This window comes from Cnephaeus nilssonii (assembly GCF_951640355.1).
Source record: "Cnephaeus nilssonii genome assembly, chromosome: X".
NCBI classification, from domain to species: domain Eukaryota; kingdom Metazoa; phylum Chordata; class Mammalia; order Chiroptera; family Vespertilionidae; genus Cnephaeus; species Cnephaeus nilssonii.
This window is the reverse complement of record NC_137071.1, coordinates 105852802-105877609: the sequence shown is the minus strand read 5'-3', so window position 1 is coordinate 105877609 and position 24808 is coordinate 105852802. Positions and strand designations below refer to the sequence as shown.

At 40.3% G+C, this 24808-nt stretch overlaps 1 protein-coding gene across 4 annotated transcripts in view; it reads right to left on the bottom strand.

Moving 5' to 3' along the window:
* PLAC1 (placenta enriched 1) overlaps positions 1 to 24808 on the bottom strand; it is a 198748-nt gene that overhangs the window by 99291 nt on the left and 74649 nt on the right. The gene's annotated exons all lie outside the window — the stretch shown is intronic.

The following is a 24808-nucleotide window of genomic DNA, read 5'->3' as shown; positions in this document are numbered from 1 at the left end:
CCACTTTTCTCTGTGTTTTTTTTTTTAAATCCTCTTCTGAAGACATGCTTAGAGAGAGTAAGGGAGAAAGAAATATCTATATGAGAGAGAAACATCAAATCGGTTCCCCTCAGTACATGCCCCAACTAGGGAACAAACCAGCAATCAAACTGGCAACCTTTTGGTGGACAGGACTACACTCAACCAACTGAGCCACTCTGGCGGGGCTCTGTTTGTTTCTTTTACATTAAGTGAAAAGAGTGGAGATACTATCTCTACCTGCACAACACTTTGATTTAGAAAAGACAGGGGTCTTCGGTGTTTCACACGGAAATGTGAACATTTCAGGCAATGTGACAAGTCAATGGGGTCCTCTGGCATTTTTGGTCCCTTACATGACATAGAGACCTGGCTGCCTATTCTATCTAATGCCAATTCTGAAGAGAATTCAGATGCAGAGCAGGGTTTTCCAGGACTCCTGAAGGGATCTATTTGAGGTCAGTGCATGGCTTCATGGGTCTTTGGTTACTCAAGGCCTCACAGAATTTTGGATCTTGTCTCATGGTTGTCCTTGAAACATTGTAATTGGTATTCCTAGGACTGGTTTTACTAGGGATTCAACTCCACAAATCTTAAAATAGCATTTCTTTAAAAAATGTATTTCTTTAAGTCCATATCAGGAATGATAATAGGATGGCTGCCTCCCAAGGTTTTCAAGCTGTGCAGGATTTAGCTTAAAAAAAAAAGAAAGAAAGAAAAAGAATCCAGCCCCTTTTTGTTAATTGTGCCAATGCTTTCATTTTTCAGGCAATTTCAGTTCAATCCCAGATCTGGTTTCTAGAGTCACATTTTTCCAATCAAATCCTTTCCATTTACAGAGAGGAGCCTTATGTCTGAGTGTGGAATTTGAATTTGCCCAGGTGCTGGCAGTTAGGGAGGGTTTTCATATTCAAAGCTGCACATGCTTTGGAAATGTGACCCGCATGATTGCAACAGGAGGCAATCATCTTTGGTGGGGAGGGGCAGGGGCAGAAGCTCATATGGGAGATTGCGGGCTCTGTCCTTGGACCTCAGCATTTCTCTGGCATCTTGCATTATCTCTGTCTAGTCTCATGCCTTTGACCAACACCATTAGTAGAATTTTCATTCCTCAGAGCAGTCCTGTCACTAGAACTCCAGCCCTACTTCTGAAACTGTTTATTGCAGCATTGCCCAAGCTTGAGAAGTTGTTCGAAAAATACCCAAGTGATTCTCATAATCAGGCAACTTCAGGAAGCCCAGGCAATTTCCACCGAAATGCCCCCCACATCACCCCAAGCACAATGTGATTAAAGCCATACACTCATTCTAAAAGCAACTCATCCTAAAAACTGTGCAGAAAGAATAAAGGAGATCTACATGTGGTTATATGGAACAATCTCCAAGAAGGCATATGAAGTTATAAAAAAGCAAGCTGCCAACATTGCTGTGGAAGCTTGCCTACTTGACCTCTGTGAATTTAACTCTCAGTATTAAAGGATGCTCTCCATTTCCTCCATAAAACACACTGCTGTTGTATGAGCTGGTACGCTTCTGCTTAGAAGGTCCAGGTACTTCTTTAAAAAAATATTTTTATTGATTTCAGAGAGGAAGGGAGAGAGAGATAGAAACATCAGTGATGAGAGAGAATCATTGACTGGCTGCTTCCTGAATTCCCCACACTGGGGATCGAGTCCACAACCCGTGCATGTGCCCTGAATGGGAATTGAACCATAACCTCCTGCCACTGATCCACTCTGGCCAGGCCAGGTACTTTCGCTTTAACTGAGTTTTAATTAACTGACTAACTACTCCTCTAATTACACAAATAAGGGAGAGCCTATTGTAGTTAACAAAAAGATTTATAGACTAAACCTATCTATTTAAAAAAATCTAAAATACATAATCTTGAGTGGCCAGATTATTATGATCTCTGAACGCATAATAATCTGGCCACTCAGTGTATATCCTATATAATAAAAGGCTAATATGCAAATTGTCCCCTCGACCAGGAGTTTGACCAGCAGGCAGACCAGCCAACTCCCCATGTCCCCTCCCCCTGGCCAGGCTGGCCGGACCCCACCCATGCACAAATTCATGCACTGGGCCTCTAATATATATATACACTGAGTGGCCAGATTATTATGCGTTCAGAGATCATAATAATCTGGCCACTCAGTGTATATAGGCTTGTAAATGCACATCAAATTTCAGGAAATGTGAACAGTGGTTGCTTCTGGAAAGGAAGTAGCTTGTCTGGGGCAGAAAGGTTCACTATATATCCTTTTGTATCATTTTAACTTTTTACTATGTTCATGAATTACTTTTCCTAATTTTTTATTTTGAAAAATTTCAAACATACAATGAGAATGAAAAAGTAGTACAATGCACATACTCATATCCATCAAGATTCCACAATTAACATTTTGACATATTTGCCATTTATATAATATCTATTCTTTATTGAATCACTTGAATGATATACTATCATAAAATCTTCAGATGACTCTCCTAAGATTAGAGATTTTCCCTTCTCATCACAAAATAATCCCAAATCAAGATTTGTGCATTACATTTCCTATGTCTCTTTAGTGTTGTTTAATCTAAAACAGAGCATGCTCTCAATTTTTTTTGTGTGTAAGATGGACTTTTTGAAGAGTTCAGGTTAGTTGTACTGCAGAATATCCCAAGATTCTGAATTTGTTAGTTTCCTTGTGGTATACATTATTTTTTCAATAGAAAGATTTAATAGCAGTAATAATAAAGAATATCTGGCCCTGTTTCCAATGAACAGCAACTTTCCAAATAGTTCATCTTCCCAACATATCCAGCAGTGGAAAGACCTAGTCTTCTATTCCTCAGAGCTGATTCTTTAATCCACTCCCCTTGAATTCTTCATATTCAACCAGTTCTCAAGTATTTTAATTTGTTCTTTGACATGCCTCATGTTTCTCTGCCTTCTCTAGTACCACTATGTCCCTCCCCCAGGTCAGGCCTTCAATGCCTCACCCTAAATTGCTGCAACTGCTTCCTAAAAGACCCCTCTGGTATTAGAATCTTCCAATAAACATCTGTTGGCCCATAAATATAGAAGAAACACTGCTTTTGTCAAGTTGCTCCTCTCTGAAAAACAATCAGTGGCTCCCTATTTCCTCCTTTTCTGCAAAAGACCATTTTTCTTCAGTCAAAGCCAACTTTGAACAGCCTTTAGCATCAGAGACAGTTATCAATTTAAATCCTATAACTACCAATTATTTGCTGAATGGCCTTGGAAAAGTTACTTAGTTTATCTGGCCTTCCATTTTTTTACTTGTAAAATAGAAATAACAATTGTGCCTGCCTCTCTAGTTTGTCCAGAACACACCTGAAAAACTCCCACTTCTTCTAAGTGTCTCTCCAAAACTCATCCGTTCTTTGAGTCTCAGCTCAAGCCCTGCCTCCTTCAGGAAGACTTCAGATTCACAGCTGCCCTCCCTCTCTAAATTTCCATAGCACTGTGGTCTACAGGGAATAACTTAGCAGATGCTAGTTGCTATGGACTAAATGTTTGTGTCATCCCCTGCCCCACCAAATTCATATGTTGAAACCTAATCCCCAATGTTTATGTTTTCATCTTATCTGCTAGTTTGGATGGCTAGGGTCCCATGAGGGCAGGAGCAGATCTGTTTCTCCTAGAGCTTCCAGAGCTAGAGCTACACGGAACACTCAGCAGCTGAGAGCTTATCACTTGTCTGAATGTGAAAATATGGTCTGTGGGTCTTTAGTCTTCCATTTAACTCTGAGAAAATACGACACTGAGAATCTCTGCCTTAGGTGAGATAGGAAGGACCAATCATAACAATTGCTCTTATTTATAGAGTGCCTATTATTTGCCTAGCACTTTGAATATATATTTTATTTGATTCCAACTTTACAGATGAAAAAATAGAGGCTCAGAGAGGGTAAGTGTCTTGCCCAGGGTCACCTAGTTATTAACTGTTGAAGCTGGAATTTGAACTCAAGTCTGACTAAATACAGAACCAGTAATTCTTTCCCTGTTGCCTCAGTAGTAACAGTGAACATTGTTAATTAAAGGAAGAAGAATTTATTAGAATTTCTGTGAATAGGACCAAATTTACTCCAGTACTATCCTTTATAAACTAGAATGTCCACTCTGACTGTAGTGTTGTATTACCAGTGATGGAACAGCTTCCATGAATCTGTCACCCCTCATAAACAAGGCCCAGAGACAGGCTTCTTTGTGGCCAAGGAAGAGAATGAAGCAGAGCAGCCCACACTGGAAAAGAAGTTAGGGTCCCCATCTCTGTTTTAAAGGGCCTTAAACTGACCAAGAGGGTTAATGGGAACTCCCAAAAGGTTAACAGCATTGATAAGGAATTAAGTAGAAAAGCAAAGAAAGAGAGAATAAGATGGCAACTAAATGGGGGAAAAGAATAGAAGAGTAGCTTAGAAATTATATGTTCAGGGGAATCCCACATGAAGCCCTAATAAAAACAACCTGTGCAATTGGGGAGTAGTGTGTTTGTATGTGTATATGATATTGATTTTGTATGTATGTTTATATATATGTGTACATGATATTGATTTTATATGCATATAGTGTGTGTTTATCCAATCTTTGAATTTAAATAAAGAACAGACCAAATTCAGAGTCAAACTGCCTTCTTCTCAGCAGCCACTTCATCACCCAGCATCACAGTTCCCAGCTGGAGGGCAATAATTACATGGCCAGATCTGGACCCATCTGGGAAACACCATGGTCTTCCTGAATCGTCATACTCCATGCAGGCCGCCAAAGGCATAAGTTGACCTAAGTGAAACCTTCACATAGGCCATAAGCATAGAGTCATAAAACCCCAAGGGAATGTGGCAACAGAGGCAGAGTTGCTGTGCCTGCCAAATTTCCAAGGGGAAGAAGTAACTTGCTGCATCTGTATTTGTACCCAGCATTGGAAAATGTGTTTCAGTCACTAGAACTGAAGAGGGGTGGCCTTCACCTTCATAGGAGAGCCACTGTTTATACAAATACTGTTGAAGGCCGGATATATGTGTGTGTCTTTATATAAATAGAGTTTTATACTCACTTTGCCAGATTGCATCTGCTACCTGCTTAACATTTTACTCTGGTGTTTTAAAACAACATTTTGAAAGACAGGATAATCGGTTGCCTCTACAGTGTTTCCAGTTTAGTATTTTGCTTAGAGTATAAAAGAAACACACATCTGGTACTTAGCATTGAGATAGCCACTAACTGAATGAATTATACCTACTTTCATTTGTTAATTTGTTAGAAACCATATGACTTTGACAAAGCTCATTCACAGAAATGGGGGCACACCATGGAGGTGTTGATAATTCTTAGAGAAACCAAGTAGTGAGCTGGCTGCTTGCTGTTGCCAGCATAGTCTTTCATTTCTTAATTTAATAAACGTATGTCAAATGCATCAGGACCTGTGCTAGGCACAGGGGATACAAAGCAAATAAAACATGACCCTTCTTGTCCTAGTTTTACTCAAGGATCTCATTTACAAATGAGAGGTAAGCCTCTTTAGAAAGGGCATTCAGGGATTTCTGGTCATTTTGCAGGCAGCTCCTCCACTTCAGGTGCATTGTTTTAAAATATCTTAAATATGTAGTACAGATCAAAAGCACAAACCAATAAATTCTAGTGTCAGAAGTGAAGAGATAGCTCAAAGTAACAGCAATGAGCAGGAATTGCAATTACATATGCTACAGAGGAATCAAAAGAAGACATGCATCCTGGGTGCGGGGTTTTTTAATAACAGAGTAGAGATGGAGTGGGATCTGAGTTCCTATAAAAGCCAATAACTGGAAGGGCTGGCTCATAAATGGGGATAGCAGTAGGAAAAAAACACAGTTTAGAAGTGTACTGGTCACTTAGAGCTGAAAGTGGGAAGTGGTACTCAGGCAGGCCTCCCATGTAAAACAATTCCTGCCAAATTGCAGTAATAACAATACTAACCAAGTACTTAATTATGTGCTTGACACTGTACTAAGTGCTGTGTTTATATTAACTTATTCTTAGAACAGCCTTCTTTTACAGATATTGAAACTAAATAACAGAAAGATTAAGTAACATGCCTTAAGTCACATAGCTACTGAATGGCAGAGCCTGAATTCAAACCCAGGTAGTATAGAACATGAATTTGTGTTTGCAATTACAACTTTGAAGATGAACTTATAACCAAAACTTTCTAAGTTCACGAGGAAATAAACCACCATGAGACTGGTACAACAAATGGAAGAATTCATACCTTAAGAACTGAATCTAATAGACAAATCTGAAAGAGACTTTAAAGTAACGATGCTTAGAATGTTCATATGATAAGTACTGGTGAGGATTTGGAGAAAAGGGAACCCTAGTACACTGCTGGTGGGAATGCAGACTGGTGTAGCCATTATGGAAAACAATATGGAGTTTCCTCAAAAAATTAAATATGGGAGGAGAGACAAAATGGCGGCGGAATACACAGACGTGTCCCAAGCCTTGTCCCAGAGCAGATAGAATGAACAGCTGAAACAACATCCAACCTGAATTGGAGAAGGAGACTCAGCGGGTGAGACAGTTTGCAGCCAGGAAGGGCATAGGATCCCTGGAAAAAGGTAAAATCAAGGATCTGGGCAGGAGAGTCTGCCAGACCTCTGAGCCCAGGGGGTCAGAGGGCACCTGCATAGCACCAAGCCGTGTCCCTGGGGACAGGAACAATGTCTGACTGTGGAAAGAAGGTCCCTAGGACTGCTGGACCGCAGGGGCTTCTAGAACTGGGTCCACAGTCACAAAAGGCTGAACCCAGAGGGTGCAGCCTGAAGGGCTGCTAAGACCGTGCAGCACTGGCTTGAGAGGAGCACTCAGAGACCCAGTCTTTCCCCTCTCTGTGCCTGAGCCTTTCTTCACTGAACCTAGTTCATAGGACCTTTTGGATACAGACCCTCACCCATGGCTGAGGTGAGGGAGAAGGTGTGGACTCTTGGAGTCTGGGGAGAGGAGGGGTTCCAGGAGAAGTGGCAGTGAGTCTGGCACTGAGTCATACCTGAGCCCGGGACCTGGGCAGCCATTTTGTCCTGAAGAGATAGCCCCTCCATCCAGTTTCCAGGCAACCAATACAGCCACACCCAGATACCAGCCTGAATGGTACAAAGGATTTAAAAAAATCTAAATAGTCCCTGAGAGTCCAAAGGGACTGGCCTAAAGACAGTACAGAAGATTGGGATCTTAAGCCAGCCAAAGGAACAACACTTCACTTTTTCATTTTTATTTATTTATTTATTATTATTTTATCTCTTTTTTCTTTGTTTCCCTGTTTTTATTTGTTGCTTTATTTTCTATTTCTTTTCACATTATTTTTCCATCACTCTATTTTATTTTATTTTTATTTGCTAATTTTTTATTTTTAATACCATTTTTAAAATCATTTTTAGGTAAATTTATTATTATTTTCTTCTTGTTCTCTTTCTTCTTATCCACCCATCCCATTTCTACTTCCTCTACACTGAACTGAGGACCTCCCCATATTCATCCAATTCTTAATCTTATTTTCTGTATACAAGCTCAGCTTCTAAAGATTCTGCCCCAATCCTCTTTGCTGGGTGTTTGGTGTTTGTATTTTTTTGGTTTATCTATTGGTTCTGTGGTGTTTTATTCATATATATATATATATATATATATATATATATATATATATATTCTCCTTTTTCTTTTCTCTCTTATCTTTTTCTCTCTCTTTGATGTCATTTGTGCTCTCTTTTCTCTCCCCTAATATTCTTTTCTCAGGTGTTTACTTATAGTGGGGTCATTGGTGTCGTGAGTATATTTGTGCTTTGTTCCCTTTGTGTTGTGTCTTGTCGAGGTGAATTTTATCCTGTCTGGCCAGGAGCTAGAGAGAGAGCCACATTAACCAGACACCTGGAGAGGAAACTGCATCCACAAATGGGTCAATAACACCCCAGACGCAACTACAGAGGCAGGAAGAAGGCGGCAGTGAGGGAGAGAGTGTGAGTGAGGGAGGGAGCAAAAGAGGAGCGTGTGGTCATGTGGTGTGTGTGTGTGTGTGTGTGTGTGTGTGTGTGTGTGTGTGTATGTGAGTAAGGCAAAGTTAGATCCCACAGGACCTTCGGGGGCAGGTTAACTGGGCTCGCCTAACCAGGCAGCCTCTGCTACCATTGCAAACAGTACTGGGAGGCTGGCTTGTCCTCAGAGGCCTAGCCTTTTTGAAGGGGAGAGCTGCTGTATCTGGGAGCCCAGCCTCACCTCCACCCAGGGTGCCCTCAGAGAATACCTGGGACTCTACAGACACCCCTGCCAGGGACCTGCTACCTTGGATGTGGTGCCATGGTCAACGAGTCTCCAGTTACCATGGGCGCAGGTTCCTGTGAGTTCTGAAGCATGCTCCCCTCTGACTGGCCCAATGCTTTAGCCCAAGGCACTGCAACCACGCGAGCAGCAGACAAGTGAGCAGCCTGCTCCTGTCCAAGGAGCAGCAGCCACGCGAGCCGTCCGTCCCATGCCTAAGAGCAGCAGCCTCACGTGGCCTGCCCCTGTCCAAGGAGCAGCAACTATGTAAGTGGCCCACTCCCCTGTCCGAGGAGCAGCAACAACACAACCAGCCCACCCCATTCGAGGAGCAGCAGCCGCAAGAGCAGCCCGCCCATGATTGAGGAGTGGCAGCCCCACACAGCCCACCCCCATCCGAGGAGCAGCTGCTGCGCGCAGCCTGCACCCTGTACCTGTCCGAGGAGCAACAGCTGTGCGAGCAACCTGTCCCCGTCTGAGGAGCAGCAGCCGCAGGAGCAGCCGGCCCCCATCCGAGGAGCAGCAGCTGTGTGAGCAGCCTTCCCCCGTATGAGGAACAGCAGCGCTGCAAGCAGCCCGCCCCAATTCGAGGAGCGGCAGCCACCTGAGCAGCCTGTGCCGGACTGAGGAGCAGCAGCCACACGAACAGACCACCCATGTCTGAGGAGCAGCAGCCCTGCGCAGCCCACACTGGTCCGAGGAGCAGCAGCCACACGCAGCTTGCACCTGTCTGATGAGCAGCAGCTGGGTGAGCGGCCTGCCCCCATCCAAGGAGCAGGAGCCAAACATGCAGCTCACTCCCACCTGAGGAGCAGCAGTCGCACAAGCAGCCCATCCCTTGTCCAAGGAGCAGCAGCTGTGTGAGCAGCCCGCCCCCATATGAGGAACAGCAGTGCTGTGAGCAGCCTGCCCCCATTTGAGGAGCAACAGCTGCCTGAGCAGCCCACCCTGGACCGAGGAGCAGCAGCTGTGTGAGCAGGCTCCCCCACCAGCCAGAGGAGACACCACTGCTGCAAACAGCACCCACCAGAGGAGCTGCTGGCAACTGAGGAGCAGCCACTTCAGCAACTGCCTGAGGAGCAACTGCAGCCTGAGGAGTCACTGCCACCCAAGGAGCAGCCCCTGCACTACTCGACATCTAGATCAGTCAGTGAGACCAAAAATGGGTAGACAAAGAAACCTCCAAAGAAAAGAAAAGGAGGAATCGCCAGAAAAGCATCTAAGCGAAAAAGAGGCAAGCAATATGTCAGAAAAAGAATTCAGAATAAGGGTCAGACAGTTCATAAACTGGATGGAGGAAAAAATCAACAACTTATGTAAGAATCAAGAAGAAATGTATGAAAAATCAATAACTGCTGTAAGAACTTATGTAAGAATCAAGAATAAATGAAGAGTGATATAGCTGCAATAAAAAACACCATGGAAAGTTTCAACAGTAGACTAGGAGAAGCAGAGGACCAAATTAGTGAATTAGAAGACAGGGGAGCAACATACAAAGGAACCCCCATCAGACTAGCAACTGATTTCTCAACAGAAACTCATCAGGCCAGAAGGGAATGGAATGAAATATACAAAGTCATGCAAAGGAAGGGTCTGAATCCAAGAATACTGTACCCAGCAAGGCTATCAATAAAAATTGAAGGTGAAATCAGGAGCTTCACAGACAAAAAAGGAGTAGGGGAATTTATCACCACCAAACCAGCAATGCAAGAAATGCTAAAGGGTCTGCTATAAAAAAAAAAGAAAAAAAGAAATAGGAAGCGAAGAAGGAACACAGGGGTATAGAATAAAAATGGTGACAAATAAGTACCTATCAATAATAACTTTAAATGTAAATGGATTAAATGCCCCAATCAAAAGACATAGGGTAACGGATTGAATAAGAAAACAAGACCCATAGATCTGCTGTATACAAGGAACCCACCTCAGAAAAAAAAGATGTACACAGCCTGAGGGTGAAGGGATGGATAAAGGTTTTCCAGGCGAATGGAAATGAAAAAAAAAAAAAAAAAAGCTGGGGTAGCAATACTTATATCTGACAAATTAGATCTCAAAGTGAAGGACATAACAATAGATAAGGAAGGCCACTTCATAACACTAAAGGGAGCAATCCAACAAGAAGAAATAACTCTGGTAAACATGTACGCACCCAATACTGGAGCACCCAAATACATAAAAAAAAACTCCTGGCGGATATGAAGGGAGAGATTAAAAGCAATACAATCATAGTAGGAGACTTTAATACCCCACTATCACCATAGGACAAATCCTCTAAACAAAAAATCAGCAAAGAAACAGCAATCCTAAATGACTCACTAGACAAGATGGAATTAATTAACATCTTCAGAACATTTCACCCCAAAGCCACAGAATATACATTCCTCTCAGGTGCACATGGGTCATTTTCAAAGATAGACCATATGCTGGGAAATAGGCAAAGTCTCTTCTAATTCAAGAAGATAGAAATCATATCAAGCATTTTCTCAGATTACAGTGGCATAAAACTGGAAAACAACTACAATAAATACAATCCAAAGAAATCAAACACATGGAGAATAAACAGCATGCTATTAAACAAGGACTGGGTTACCAGAGAGATCAAGGAAGAAATAAAAAACATCATGGCAACAAATGACAATGAAAACACAACAATCCAAAATCTATGGGACACAGCGAAAGCAGTCTTGAGAGGGAAGTTCATAGCTCTACAAACCTACTGCAAAAAAAAAAAGAAAAAAAAAAAAGAAAGAAACAATGGTAATAAATTACCTAACTCTACAACTCAAAGAGTTAGAAAAAGAGCAACAAGAAAACCCCAGTGTAAGCAGAAGGAAGGAAATAATAAAGATCAGAGCGGAGATAAACAACATAGAGACCAAAGAAACAATACAAAAGATAAATAAAACCAAGAGCTGGTTCTTTGAAAGGAAAAACAAGATTGATGAGCCTCTAGCCAGGCTCACCAAGAAGCAAAGAGAGAGGACCCAAATAAACAAAATCAGAAATGAAAGAGGTGAAATAACAAGAGACCCCACCAAAATACAAAGGATTGTTAAAAAATACTATGGACAACTCTATTCCAACAAAATAGACAACCTGGAGGAAATGGACATATTCCTAGAAAAATATAACCTTCCAAAACTCAATCAGGAAGAATCTAAACAGCTCAATAGGCCAATAACTATGGAAGAAATTGAAGCAGTCATCAAAAAGCTTCCAGCAAACAAAAGCACGGGGCCAGATGGCTTCACAAGAGAGTTTTACCAAATATTCAAGGAAGAACTAAAACCTATCCTCCTCAGAGTATTTCAAAAAATTCAAGATGAAGGAACACTTCCAAGCTCCTTCTATGAAGCCAGCATCACCCTAATACCAAAACCAGATAAAGACAACACAAGGAAAGAGAATTACAAGCCAATATCCCTCATGAACATAGATACCAAAATCCTCAACAAAATTCTAGCAAATCGGATCCAGCAGTACATCAGAAAGATCATACACCATGACCAAGTAGCATTTAACCCAGGATGCAAGGATGGTACAATATCCGCAAATCTATAAATGTGATACATCACAAAAACAAATTGAGAGATAAAAATCACTTAGTCATATCAATTGATGCAGAAAAAGCATTTGACAAAATTCAACACACTTTCTTGATAAAAACTCTCAACAAGGTGAAAATAGAAGGATAATACCTCAACATAATAAAAGCTATATTTGATAAACCCACAGCAAACATCATACTCAATGGGCAAAATCTAAAACCATTTCCCCTAAGAACAGGAACAAGACAGGGATGCCCACTCTCACCACTCTGTTTCACACAGTACTGGAAGTATTAGCCATGGCAATTAGACAAGAAGAAGAAATAAAAGGCATCAAAATTGGAAAAAGAATAAGTAAGCTGTCCTGAAAAAAAGATGGCGACCGGCAGGAAGGTAGGGAGAGAGTGAGTGTGAGTGAGGAACCCATAGAGGAGAGTGTAGACATGTGTGGTGTGTGTGTGTGCATGAGCTAGGGTAAGTTAGATTCTGCAGGTCTTCCAAGGGGCTGCCTAACCGGGCAGTACTAGACGGCGGAGCCCCGCGCACAAAGCGTACACTTCTCTGCGGCTGGTGCGGACGCGGAGACCACGCCATCTTGAGAAACAGAGCTGCCTGAGACTCGGATCCTGGCTTCTGACACAAACCAGGACCCTGCAGCCACTGGGGACAGAGAACTGATATCACAGCTTCAGACCAACAAACAACAAGAATCCAGACTTCCCGGCAGATTTCCGTAAGTCAAAGAGCCTATCCCCCTACCCTCAGGTGCGCGGATAGCGCCATAGTAACTGATAGACCTGCCCCTCGCCCAAGCTGCAGAGCGCCCTCAGCCTCGCGATAGCGCCAAAGTAACTGATAGACCAGCCCCTCGCCCAAGCTGCAGAGCTTTGCGCAGGGACGCGCTCCTCCTTAGGGAATTTGGCGCGCGGGACAGAAGCAGCTCCCCTTCGGGGAAATCTGTCAGTGAGCACAGAGGGCTCCCCTTCGGGGAATTTGGCTTGTGGGTCACAGCTCCCCTTCGGGGAATCTTAGAGCATGCACAGAGGGGCTTCCTTTTGGGGAATTTGGCGCACAGGACGGACTCCGCCCCCCTTTCGGAAATCTGGGAGGGTGCAAGGAGGCAGCTCACCTTCAGGAAGTTGAGAGTGTGCGCCCTAGCCGGTTTGGCTCAGTAGAGAGAGCACACACAGGATGCAGCTCCACTTCATGGAATTTGGCACGCCGGACACAGCTGCCTGGGATCCCTGACTCACAGCGCATTCACCCTAAGAGCCAGCGACCACAATTGTTGGTGCATGCACACACAGGGACCCTAATTCCCAACAAGAAACCACACAAGGCAACAAAGACTCTGACACTCGATTCTTGGTGCAGACACAGGGAAACTCTGACTCCTGGCACATGCTAAGGATCTCATTTTCGGCACATACCAACAGTGTGGTGCAGACAGGGCCCCTGATTCTAAGTGTGCACACGAGACCACACAGAACATTGGGGACACTGACCCTGGGCAAGTCTGGTTCCCACCAACCAAAGGCAGCCACACGTCCTAGTGTCAGAGCACTTCAGTGAAACTTGGGTGGAGTGAAGTCCCCACAGCACACGGCCCAGGTCCACGCAAACGGAAGCTTGAGCTTTCTGGTGATAGCCAGAATGGGGAAATGAAATAACTCACAGAGGAAAGAAAATATGGAGTCGCCAAGAAAGGAAATTAGTGAAACTGAAGCTTGCAACATGACCGAAAAGGAGTTCAGAGTAATGGTCGTGGGATTTATACATCGGATGGATGAGAAGATCAACAACTTATGCAAGAATCATGAAGAAATGAAAAGTGATATAGCTACAATCAAAAACACCATGGAAAGTTTCAACAGTAGACTATAAGCAGCAAAGGACCGAATTAGTGAGTTAGAAGATCAGGAACAGAAACAAGCTCAATCTGAACAGCAATTGGAGAAAAAAATTATAAAGCAGGAGGAAAGCCTAAGGGAGCTTCGGGACAACATGAAACGAAATAACATGCGTATAATAGGGCTGCCAGAAGGACAAGAAGAGCAGCAGGGATTAGAAAATCTATTTGAAGAAATAATTACAGAAAACTTCCCGGATATGGGAAAGATAAAAGTTACACAAGTACAGAGAGTCCCAAGCAGGATCAACCCCAAAAGACCCACACCAAGACATGTCATAATTTCAATGGCAAATATAAATGATAAAGAGAGAATCTTAAAGGCGGCAAGAGAGAGACAGAGAGTTACCTACAAAGGAACACCCATCAGATTGTCAAATGATTACTCAACAGAAACACAACAAGCTAGAAGTGAATGGAAGGAGGTATACAAAGTGTTGCAAAGCAAAGGACTGAATCCAAGAATACTATATCCAGCAAGATTATCAATCAAAATTGAAGGGGAAATCAGGAGCTTTTCAGACAAAAAAAGGCTCAGGGAGTTTGTCACCACCAAACCAGCAATGCAAGAAATGCTAAAGGGAATACTGTAAAAAGAAGAAATAAACAGGTAATTAGGAATACAGACACAAAAATAGATATGACTACAAACAAATACCTTTCAGTAATAACTTTAAATGTAAACGGACTAAATGCTCCAATCAAATACATCGAGTGGCTGAATGGATAAGAAAACATGACCCATATATATGCTGTCTACAAGAGACCCACCTCAGAACAAGAGACTCACACAGATTGAAAGTGAAGGATTAGAAAAATATCTTTCAGGCAAATGGAAATGAAAAAAAAAAGCTGGGGTAGCAATACTTATATCTGACAAAATAGACCTCAAAGTAAATGCCATAACAAGAGATAAGGAAGGCCACTTCATAATACTAAAGGGAGAAATCCAACAAGAAGAAATCATTCTGGTAAACATATATGCACCCAATATAGGAGCACCCAAATACATAAAAAAAAAAAAAACTCCTGGAGGATATCAAGGGAGAGATTAATAACAATACAATCATAGTAGGAGACTTTAACACCCCACTATTACCATTGGACAAATCCTGTAAACAAAAAATCAGCAAAGAAACAGCAATCCTAAATGACTCACTAGACCAGATGGAATTAATTGACATCTTCAGAACATTTCACCCCAAAGCCACAGAATATACATTCTTCTCAGGTGCACATGGGTCATTTTCAAAGATAGACCATATGCTGGGAAATAGGCAAAGTCTCTTCAAATTCAAGAAGATAGAAATCATATCAAGCATCTTCTCATATTACAGTGGCATAAAACTGGAAAACAACTACAATAAATACAATCCAAAGAAATCAAACACATGGAGAATAAACAGCATGCTATTAAACAAGGACTGGGTTACCAGAGAGATCAAGGAAGAAATAAAAAACATCATGGCAACAAATGACAATGAAAAAACAACAATCCAAAATCCATGGGACACAGCGAAAGCAGTCTTGAGAGGGAAGTTCATAGCTCTACAAACCTATTGCAAAAAACAAGAAACAATGGTAATAAATTACCTAACCCTACAACTCAAAGAGCTAGAAAAAGAGCAGCAAGAAAAGCCCAGTGTAACCAGAAGGAAGGAAATAACAAAGATCAGAGCGGAGATAAATGACATAGAGACCAAGGAACAATACAAAAGATCAACATAACCAAGAGCTGGTTCTTTGAAAGGATAAACAAGATTGATGGACCTCTAACCACGCTCAACAAGAAGCAAAGAGAGAGGACCCAAATAAACAAAATCAGAAATGAAAGAGGTTAAATAACAACAGACCCCGCTGTGATACAAAGGATTGTTACAAAATACTACGAACAACTCTATTCCAACAAACTGGATAACCTGGAGGAAATGGACATATTCTAAAAAAATATAACCTTCCAAAAATCAATCAAGAAGAATCTAAACAGCTCAATAGGCCAATAACTATGGACGAAATTGAAGCAGTCATCAAAAAGCTTCCAGCAAACAAAAGCCCAGGGCCTGACGGCTTCACAGGAGAGTTTTACCAAACATTCTAGGAAGAACTAAAACCTATCCTCCTCAGACTTTTCCAAAAAATTCAAGATGAAGGAACACTTCCAAACTCCTTCTATGGAGCCAGCATCACCCTAATACCAAAACCAGATAAAGACAACCCAATGAAAGAGAATTACAGATCAATATCCCTCATGAACATAGATGCCAAAATCCTCAACAAAATTCTAGCAAATCGGATCCAGCAGTACATCAGAAAGATCATACACCTTGACCAAGTAGGATTTATCCCAGGAATGCAAGGATGGTACAATATCTGCAAATCAATAAACGTCATACATCACATAAACAAATTGAGAGATAAAAATCACATAGTCATATCAATTGATGCAGAAAAAGCATTTGACAAAATCCAACACCCTTTATTGATAAAAACTCTCAACAAGGTGGGAATAGAAGGCTCATACCTCAACATAATAAAAGCTATATATGATAAACCCACAGCAAACATCTTACTCAATGGACAAAAACTAAAACCATTTCCCCTAAGAACAGGAACAAGACAGGGATGCTCACTCTCACCACTCCTGTTTGACATAGTACTGGAAGTATTCGCCATTGCAATTAGACAAGAAGAAGAAATAAAAGGCATCCAAATTGGAAAAGAACAAGTAAAGCTGTCTTTATTTGCAGACGACATGATATAGTACATAAAAAATCCGAACAACTCTGTCAAAAAACAGTCTTAATAAATGAATTCAGCAATGTAGCAGGATACAAAATTAACGCCAAGAAATCTATGGCCTTTCTATACACCAATAGTGAACTTACAGACAGAGAGACTAAAAAGGCAATCCCATTTACCATCGCACCAAAAAAATTAAGATACCTAGGAATAAACTTAACTAAGAAGGTAAAAGACCTATACACGGAAAACCACAAGACACTGAAAAAAGAGATAGAGGAAGACGTAAACAGATGGAAGAACATACCATGTTCATGGATTGGTAGAATCAACATCATTAAAATATCCATACTACCCAAAGCAATCTATAGATTCAATGCACTCGCCGTTAAAATACCAATGGCATATTTCACAGACCTTGAAAGAACTCTCCAAAAATTCATCTGGAATAAAAAAAAGACCCTGAATAGCCACAGCAATCCTGAGAAAGAAGAATAAAGTAGTAGGGATCTCAATACCAGATTTCAAGCTGTATTACAAAGCCACTATTCTCAAAACAGCCTGGTACTGGCACAAGAACAGACATATAGATCAATGGAACAGAAGAGAGAATCCAGATATTGACCCAAACCACTATGCTCAATTAATATTTGACAAAGGAGGCATGAACATACAATGGAATAAAGACAGTCTCTTCAAGAAATGGTGTTGGGAAAATTGGACAGATACATGCAAAAAAATGAAGCTAGATTACCAACTTACGCCATACACAAAAATAAACTCAAAATGGATACAGGACTTAAGCATAAGACGGGAAACCATAAAAATACTAGAGGAATCCACAGGCAGCAAAATCTCAGACATATGCCAAAAGAACTTCTTCACCGATACTGCCCCTAAGGCAATGGAAGCTAAAGAGAAAATAAACAAATGGGACTACATCAAAATAAAAAGCTTTTTTACAGCAAAAGAAACTATCAACAAATCAACAAGAAAGCCCACTGCATGGGAGAACATATTTGCAAATGGCATCACTGATAAAGGTTTAATCTCCAACATCTACAGGCAGCTTATACAATTAATAAAAGGAAGATAAATGATCCAATAAAAAAATGGGCAACAGACCTAAATAGAATCTTTTCCAAAGAAGACAGAAGGAAGGCCAAGAGACACATGAAAACATGCTCAACGTCACTAATTATCCGAGAGATGCAAATCAAAACAACAATGCGGTACCATCTCACACCTGTCAGAATGGCTATCATCAACAAATCAACAAATGACAAGTGTTGGCAAGGATGCGGAGAAAAAGGAACCCTCGTGCACTGCTGGTAGGAATGCAGACTGGTGCAGCCACTGTGGAGAACAGTATGGAGTTTCCTCAAAAAACTGAAAATGGAACTCCCATTTGACCCAGTAATCCCACTCCTAGGAATATATCCTAAGAAACTGGGAACACCAATAAGAAAGGATATATGCACCCCTATGTTCATAGCAGCACAATTTACAATAGCTATGATTTGGAAACAGCCTAGGTGCCCATCAGCAGATGACTGGATCAGAAAACTATGGTACATCTACACAATGGAATATTATGCTGCCATAAAAAAGAAGGAATTCTTACCATTTGCAGCAACCTGGATGGAATTGGAGAACATTATGTTTAGTGAAATAAGCCAGTCAATGAAAGAAAAACACCACATGATCTCACTCATTTATGGATAATAAAGAACATTATAAACTTGAACAAAAAGATAGATACAGAGGCAGTAAAGCATCAAACAGTCTGTCAAATTACAGCAGGAAGGTTAGGGAGAGGTGGGGGAGATAAGAGATCAACTGAAGGACTTGTATGCATGCATATAAGCATAACCAATGGATGCAAAACACTGGGGGGTGAGGGCATGTATGGGAGTGGGGGGGCAATGGTAATATATGTACACATATAATACCTTAGTAAAATAATGGGGGAAAAAAGAAGACACGGAAGCAAAACACACCCAAACTGAACTGCAATTGGAGAGAAAAAATAAAAGACAAGAGGAGAGCCTGAGGGAGCTATGGAGCAACATGAAATGAAGCAAGATACAAATAATAGGGGTGTCAGAACAACAGGAAGAGGAACAAGGGTTAGAAAACCTATTTGAAGAAATAATGCCAGAAAACTTCCCTGATGTGGGGAAGAAAAAAGTCACACAAGAACAGAGAGTCCCAAACAAGATGAACCCAAAAAGACCCACACCAAGACACATCATAATTACGATGGCAAATGCTCAGGACAAAGAGAAAATCCTAAAGGCTGCAAGAGAGAGACAGAAAGTTACATACAAGGTAGCTCCGATTAGATTATCAAATGATTTCTCAACAGAAACACAGCAGGCCATAACCAGTGGTTAAGGACAACAGGAGGGTGGGGGCATCCGTGGGGAGGGGTGTGGGATGGGAATGGGGGATGAGGGCAAATATGTGATACCTTAATCAATAAAGAAATTAAAAAAAAGAAAGAAAGAAAACAAACAAAAAAATAAATAAATAGCCACACACACACACAAAGAAAAAACACAAAAAATACATCAGGCTAGAAAAGAATGGAAGAAAAGTTACAAAGGGATGCAAAGCAAGGGACTGAATCCAAGAATAATCTATCCAGCAAGGCTATCATTCAAAATTGAAAGGGAAATAAGAAACTTCACTGACAAAAAAAGGCGAAGGGAATTTATCACTACCAAGCCAGCAATGCAAGAAATGCTAAAGGGACTGGTGTAAAAAGAAGAAACAAAAAGGTAAGAAAGAACATACCACAAAAAAATAAAAATGGCGACAAACAATTAACTTTCAATAATAACTTTAAACGTAAACGGATAAATGCTCTAATCAGAGGACATCGAGTGAGTGAATGGATAAAAAAAACATGACCCATATATATGCTGTCTACGTGAGACCCATCTCAGAACAAGGGACTCACACAGACTGAAAGTGAAGGGATGTAAAAATATCTTTCAGGCAAATAGAAAGAAAAAAAAAAAAAGCTGGGGTAACAATGCTTACATCTGACAAAATAGACCTCAAAGTGACCATAGCAAGAGATATGGAAGGCCATTTCATAATTCTAAAGGGATTGATACAACAAGAGGACATAAGCCTGATAAACATATATGCACTCAATGCAGGAGCACCCAAATACATTAAAAAAAAAAAAAAAACCTCCTGGAAGATATCAAGGGAGAGATTGACAACAATACAATCATAGTAGGTGATTTTAATACACCACTGACATCACTGGATACATTCTCTAGATAAAAAATCAGCAAAGGAACAGCAATCCTAAATGACTCACTAGACCAGATGGAATTAATCGACATCTTCAGAACATTTCACCCCAAAGCCATGGAATATATGTTCTTGACAAGTGCACATGGGACATTTTCAAAAATAGACCACATATTGGGTCACAAGGAAAGTCTTCCCAAATTCAAGAAGATTGGAATCTTATCAAGCATTTTCTCAGAACACAATTGCATATTAGAAATAAATTACAATAAAAACAGACCCCAAAATTCAAACACTTGGAAGCTGAATAGCATGCTATTAAACAGTGATTGGGTTACCAAAGAGATCAAAGAAGAAATTAAAAACATCCTGGAAATTAATGACAATAAACACACAACAATCCAAAATCTATGGGACACAATGAAAGCAGTCCTGAGAGGGAAGTTTATAGCTCTACAGGCCTACCTAAAAAAAAAAATCCAAGAAAAAATGGTAATAAATCATCTAACTCTACAACTCAAAGAATTAGAAAGAGAGCAACAAGAAAAGCCCAGAGTGAGCAGAAGGAAGGAGAAATAAAGATCAGAGCAGAAATAAATGACATAGAGACCAAAAAACAATATAAAAGATCAATGAAACCAAGAGCTGGTTCTTTGAAAGGAAAAACAAGATTGATGAACCTCTAGCCAGGCTCACCAAGAAGCAAAGAGAGAGGACCCAAATAAACAAAATTAGAAATGAAAGAGGCAAAATTACAACAGACCCCACAGAAATATAAAGGATGGTTAAAAAATACTATGGACAACTCTATTCTAACAAACTAGACAACCTGGAGGAAATGGACATATTCCTAGAAAAATACAACCTTCCAAAACTCAATCAGGAAGGTTCTAAACATCTTAATAGGCCAATAATTATGGAAGAAATTGAAGCAGTCATCAAAAAGCTTCCAGCAAACAAAAGCCCAGGGCCAGACGGCTTCACAGAGGAGTTTTACCAAACATTCAAGGAAGAACTAAAACCTATCCTCCTAAGACTATTCCAAAAGATTCAAGAGGAAGGAACACTTCCAAGCTCCTTCTATGAAGCCAGCGTCACCCTAATAGCAAAACCAGATAAACACAACCCAATGAAAGAGAATTACAGGCCAATATCTCTCATGAACATAGATGCCAAAACCCTCAACAAAATTCTAGCAAATCGGATCCAGCAGTACATCAGAAAGATCATACACCGTGACCAAGTAGGATTTATCCCAGGGATGCAAGGATGGTACAATATCCGCAAATCAATAAACGTGATACATCGCATAAACAAACTGAGAGATAAAAATCACATGGTCATATCAATTGATGCAGAAAAAGCATTTGACAAAATCCAACACCCTTTCTTGATAAAAACTCTCAGCAAGGTGGGAATAGAAGGATCATACCTCAACATAATAAAAGCCATATATGACAAACCCACAGCCAACATCATACTCAATGGGCAAAAACTAAAACCATTCCCCTAAGAACAGGAACAAGACAGGGATGCCCACTCTCACCACTCCTGTTCAACATAGGAAGTACTAGCTATTGTGATCAGACAAGAAGAAGAAATTAAAGAAGAAAACTATGGCATTTCTATACCCCAATAGTGAACTTACAGAAAGAGAGACTAAAAAAGCAATCCCATTTACCATCGCACCAAAAAAATTAATATACCTAGGAATAAACTTAACTAAGGAGGTAAAAGACCTATATGGGGAAAACTAAAGGACACTGAAAAAGCAGAGAGAGGAAGACATAAACAGATGGAAGAACATACTGTGTTCATGGATTGGTAGACTCAACATCATCAAAATGTCCATACTACCCAAAGTAATCTATAGATTCAATGCACTCCCCATTAAAATATCAGCAGCATATTTTGCAGACCTAGAATGAACTTTCCAAAAATTGACCAGGAATAAAAAAATACCCCGATTATCTGCAGCAATCCTGAGAAAGAAGAACAAAGTAGGTGGGATCTCAATACCAGATATCAAAGCCACTGTTCTCAAAACAGCCTGGTACTGGCACAAGAACAGACATATAAATCCATGGAATAGAATAGAGAATCCAGAAATCGAACATAGCCACTATGCTCAATTAATATTTGACAAAGGAGGCATGAACATATTATGGAGTCCAGACAGTGTCTTCAATAAATTGTGTTGGGAAAACTGGACAGATACTTGCAAAAAAAATGAAACTAGACCACCAAGTTACATCATACACAAAAATAAACTCAGAATGTATAAAGGACTTAAACATAAGACGGGAAACCATAAAAATACTAGTGGAATCCACAGGCAGAAAAATCTCAGACATATGCCAAAGCAATTTCTTCACTGATACCGCTCCTAGGGCAATGGAAACTAAAGAGAAAATAAACAAATGGGACTAATCAAAATAAAAAGCTTTTGCACAGCAAAAGAAACCATCAACAAAACAACAAGACAGCCCACTTCATGGGAGAACATATTTGCCAATGTTATCACAGATACGGGCTTAATCTCTAACATTTACAGGGAACTCATGAACTTTTCAAAAGGAAGATAAACAACCCAATAAAGAATGAGCAACGGACCTAAATAGATACTTTTTGAAAGAAGACAGACGGAAGGCCAAGAGGCATATGAAAACGTGCTCAAAGTCACTAATCATCTGAGAGATGCAAATCAAAACGACAATGAGGTACCATCTCACACCTGTCAGAATGGCTGTCATCAACAACTCAACAAATGACAAGTGCTAGCCAGGATGCGGAGAAAAAGGAACCCTTGTGCACTGCTGGTGGGAATTCAGACTGGTGCAGCCACTATGGAGAACAGTATGCAGTTTCCTCAATAAACTAAAAATGGAACTCCCATTTGACCCAGTGATACCACTTCTAGGAATATATCCCAAGAAACTGGAAACATCAATCAGAAAGGATATATGCACCCCTATGTTCATAGCAGCACAATTCACCATAGCTAAGATTTGGAAACAGCCTGAGTGCCCATCAGTAGATGAGTGGATTAAATCATGTGGTACATCTACACAATGGAATACTACGCTGTGGTAAAAAAGGAGTTATTACCATTTGCAACAGATGGAACTGGAGAGCATTATGCTAAGTGAAATAAGCCAGTCAGAGAAAGATAAATATCACATGATATCACTCATTTATGAAATATAATGAACAAAACAAACTGATGAACAAAAACAGATCCAGAGACAGAGAAACATCGATCAGACCGTCAAACCACAGAGGGAAGGTAGGGGAAGGTGTGGGTAAAGGGGAGAGATCAACTAAAGGACTTGTATGTATGCATATAGGCCTAACCAATGAACACAGATAACAGGGGGTTGAGGGCATGAGTGGGGAGTATGGGGGGCTAATGGGAGGATGAGGACAAGTATGTAATAACTTAATCAATAAAGAAATTTAAAAAATAAAATAAAAAGGCTCCTTGAAGGAGGGAGAGGCAATAATGACAAAAAGGTTGAGAAATATTGGTCTATATTATATTAAGAACTTGGTGCTTTTGAGATATTATAGTAGCAGTGGCAGAGCTAAGATTCTGGCCTCCTCCCATGAGGACTGATGACCTACCTGCAGGTGCCTGAGCTTGATATTAAAACAGAAAGTTAAAGCGGGGGGAAAAGGAGACATATGTAAAACTTTAAACAATAAATAAATAAGTAAATAAGTAAATAAATAAATAAATAAATAAATAATAAAAAGGGAAAAAATAAAATTAAAAAAATATTTTTAAAGGCAGGAAGTTAAAGGATTCCTGGTTTTCAACAACTCTGAAGTTTCCTCTATTATTTTTCAAATAACGCCTTTTCCCCATTCACTCTATCCTCTCCTACTGGACACTTGTTAGAACTTCTTGTTTTATCCTCTATGTAGTTTAATGTTTCTTTCATATTTCCCATCTCTTTATTCCTCTGTTTTACATTCTGGATGATTTCCTCTGACCTAGTTCCATTTCACTAATCCTCACTTCAACTGGGTCTGATTTTCCCTTTAATCCCTCTATTGAGTGCTCTTTTTTTCCATTTTCAATTAATGATCACTTTTTTCAATTCCAACCATATTTTCAACCTGTTCCATTCTTGCCTTATAATTCTTTAAATAAAAAAACCAAAAAAAAAACACCAGCAACTTCTTTTTGAACATTCTAAACATAATTACTTTAAAGTCCCTTTCAGATTTGTCTACTCTATTAGATTCAATTCTTTTTGTTGTTGTTGCTGTTTTACTTTTTATTTATTTTTTAAAATAATTCTTTATTGTTGAAAGTATTACATATGTTCCCTCTTTCCCCCCATTGACCACCTTCAGCCCGCCCCGACCCTCCCCCCCACCCCAGGCCCTCGCTGCCCCATTGTGTGTGGCCATGGGCCATGCATATATGCATACAAGGTTCTTGGTTGATTACTTCGATCGACCCACCCTTCCCCCACCTACCCTCTGAGATTCTGCACTCTGTTCCATGCTTCCATGTCTCTGAATCCACTTTGTTCATCAGTTTATTTTATTACTTAGATTCCACATATGAGTGAGATCATGTGATACTTATCTTTCTCTGACTGACTTATTTCACTTAGCATGATACTCTTCAGGTCCCTACATGCTGTCTCAAAGAGTAAGAGACTCGTCATTGATCTTTTATATTGTTTTTTGGTCTCTATGTCATTTATTTCTGCTCTGATCTTTATTTCTCCTTCCTTCTGCTCACTCTGGGCTTTTCTTGTTGCTCTCTTTCTAATTCTTTGAGTTGTAGAGTTAGATGATTTATTACCATTTTTTCTTGTTTTTTTGTTTGTTTGTTTGTGTGATTTTGTTTTTTTTTTTTTGAGGTAGGCCTGTAGAGCTATCAACTTCCCTCTCAGGACTGCTTTCATTGTGTCCCATAGATTTTGGATTGTTGTGTTTTTATTGTCATTAGTTTCCAGGATGTTTTTAATTTCTTCTTTGATCTCTTTGGTAACCCAATCACTGTTTAATAGCATG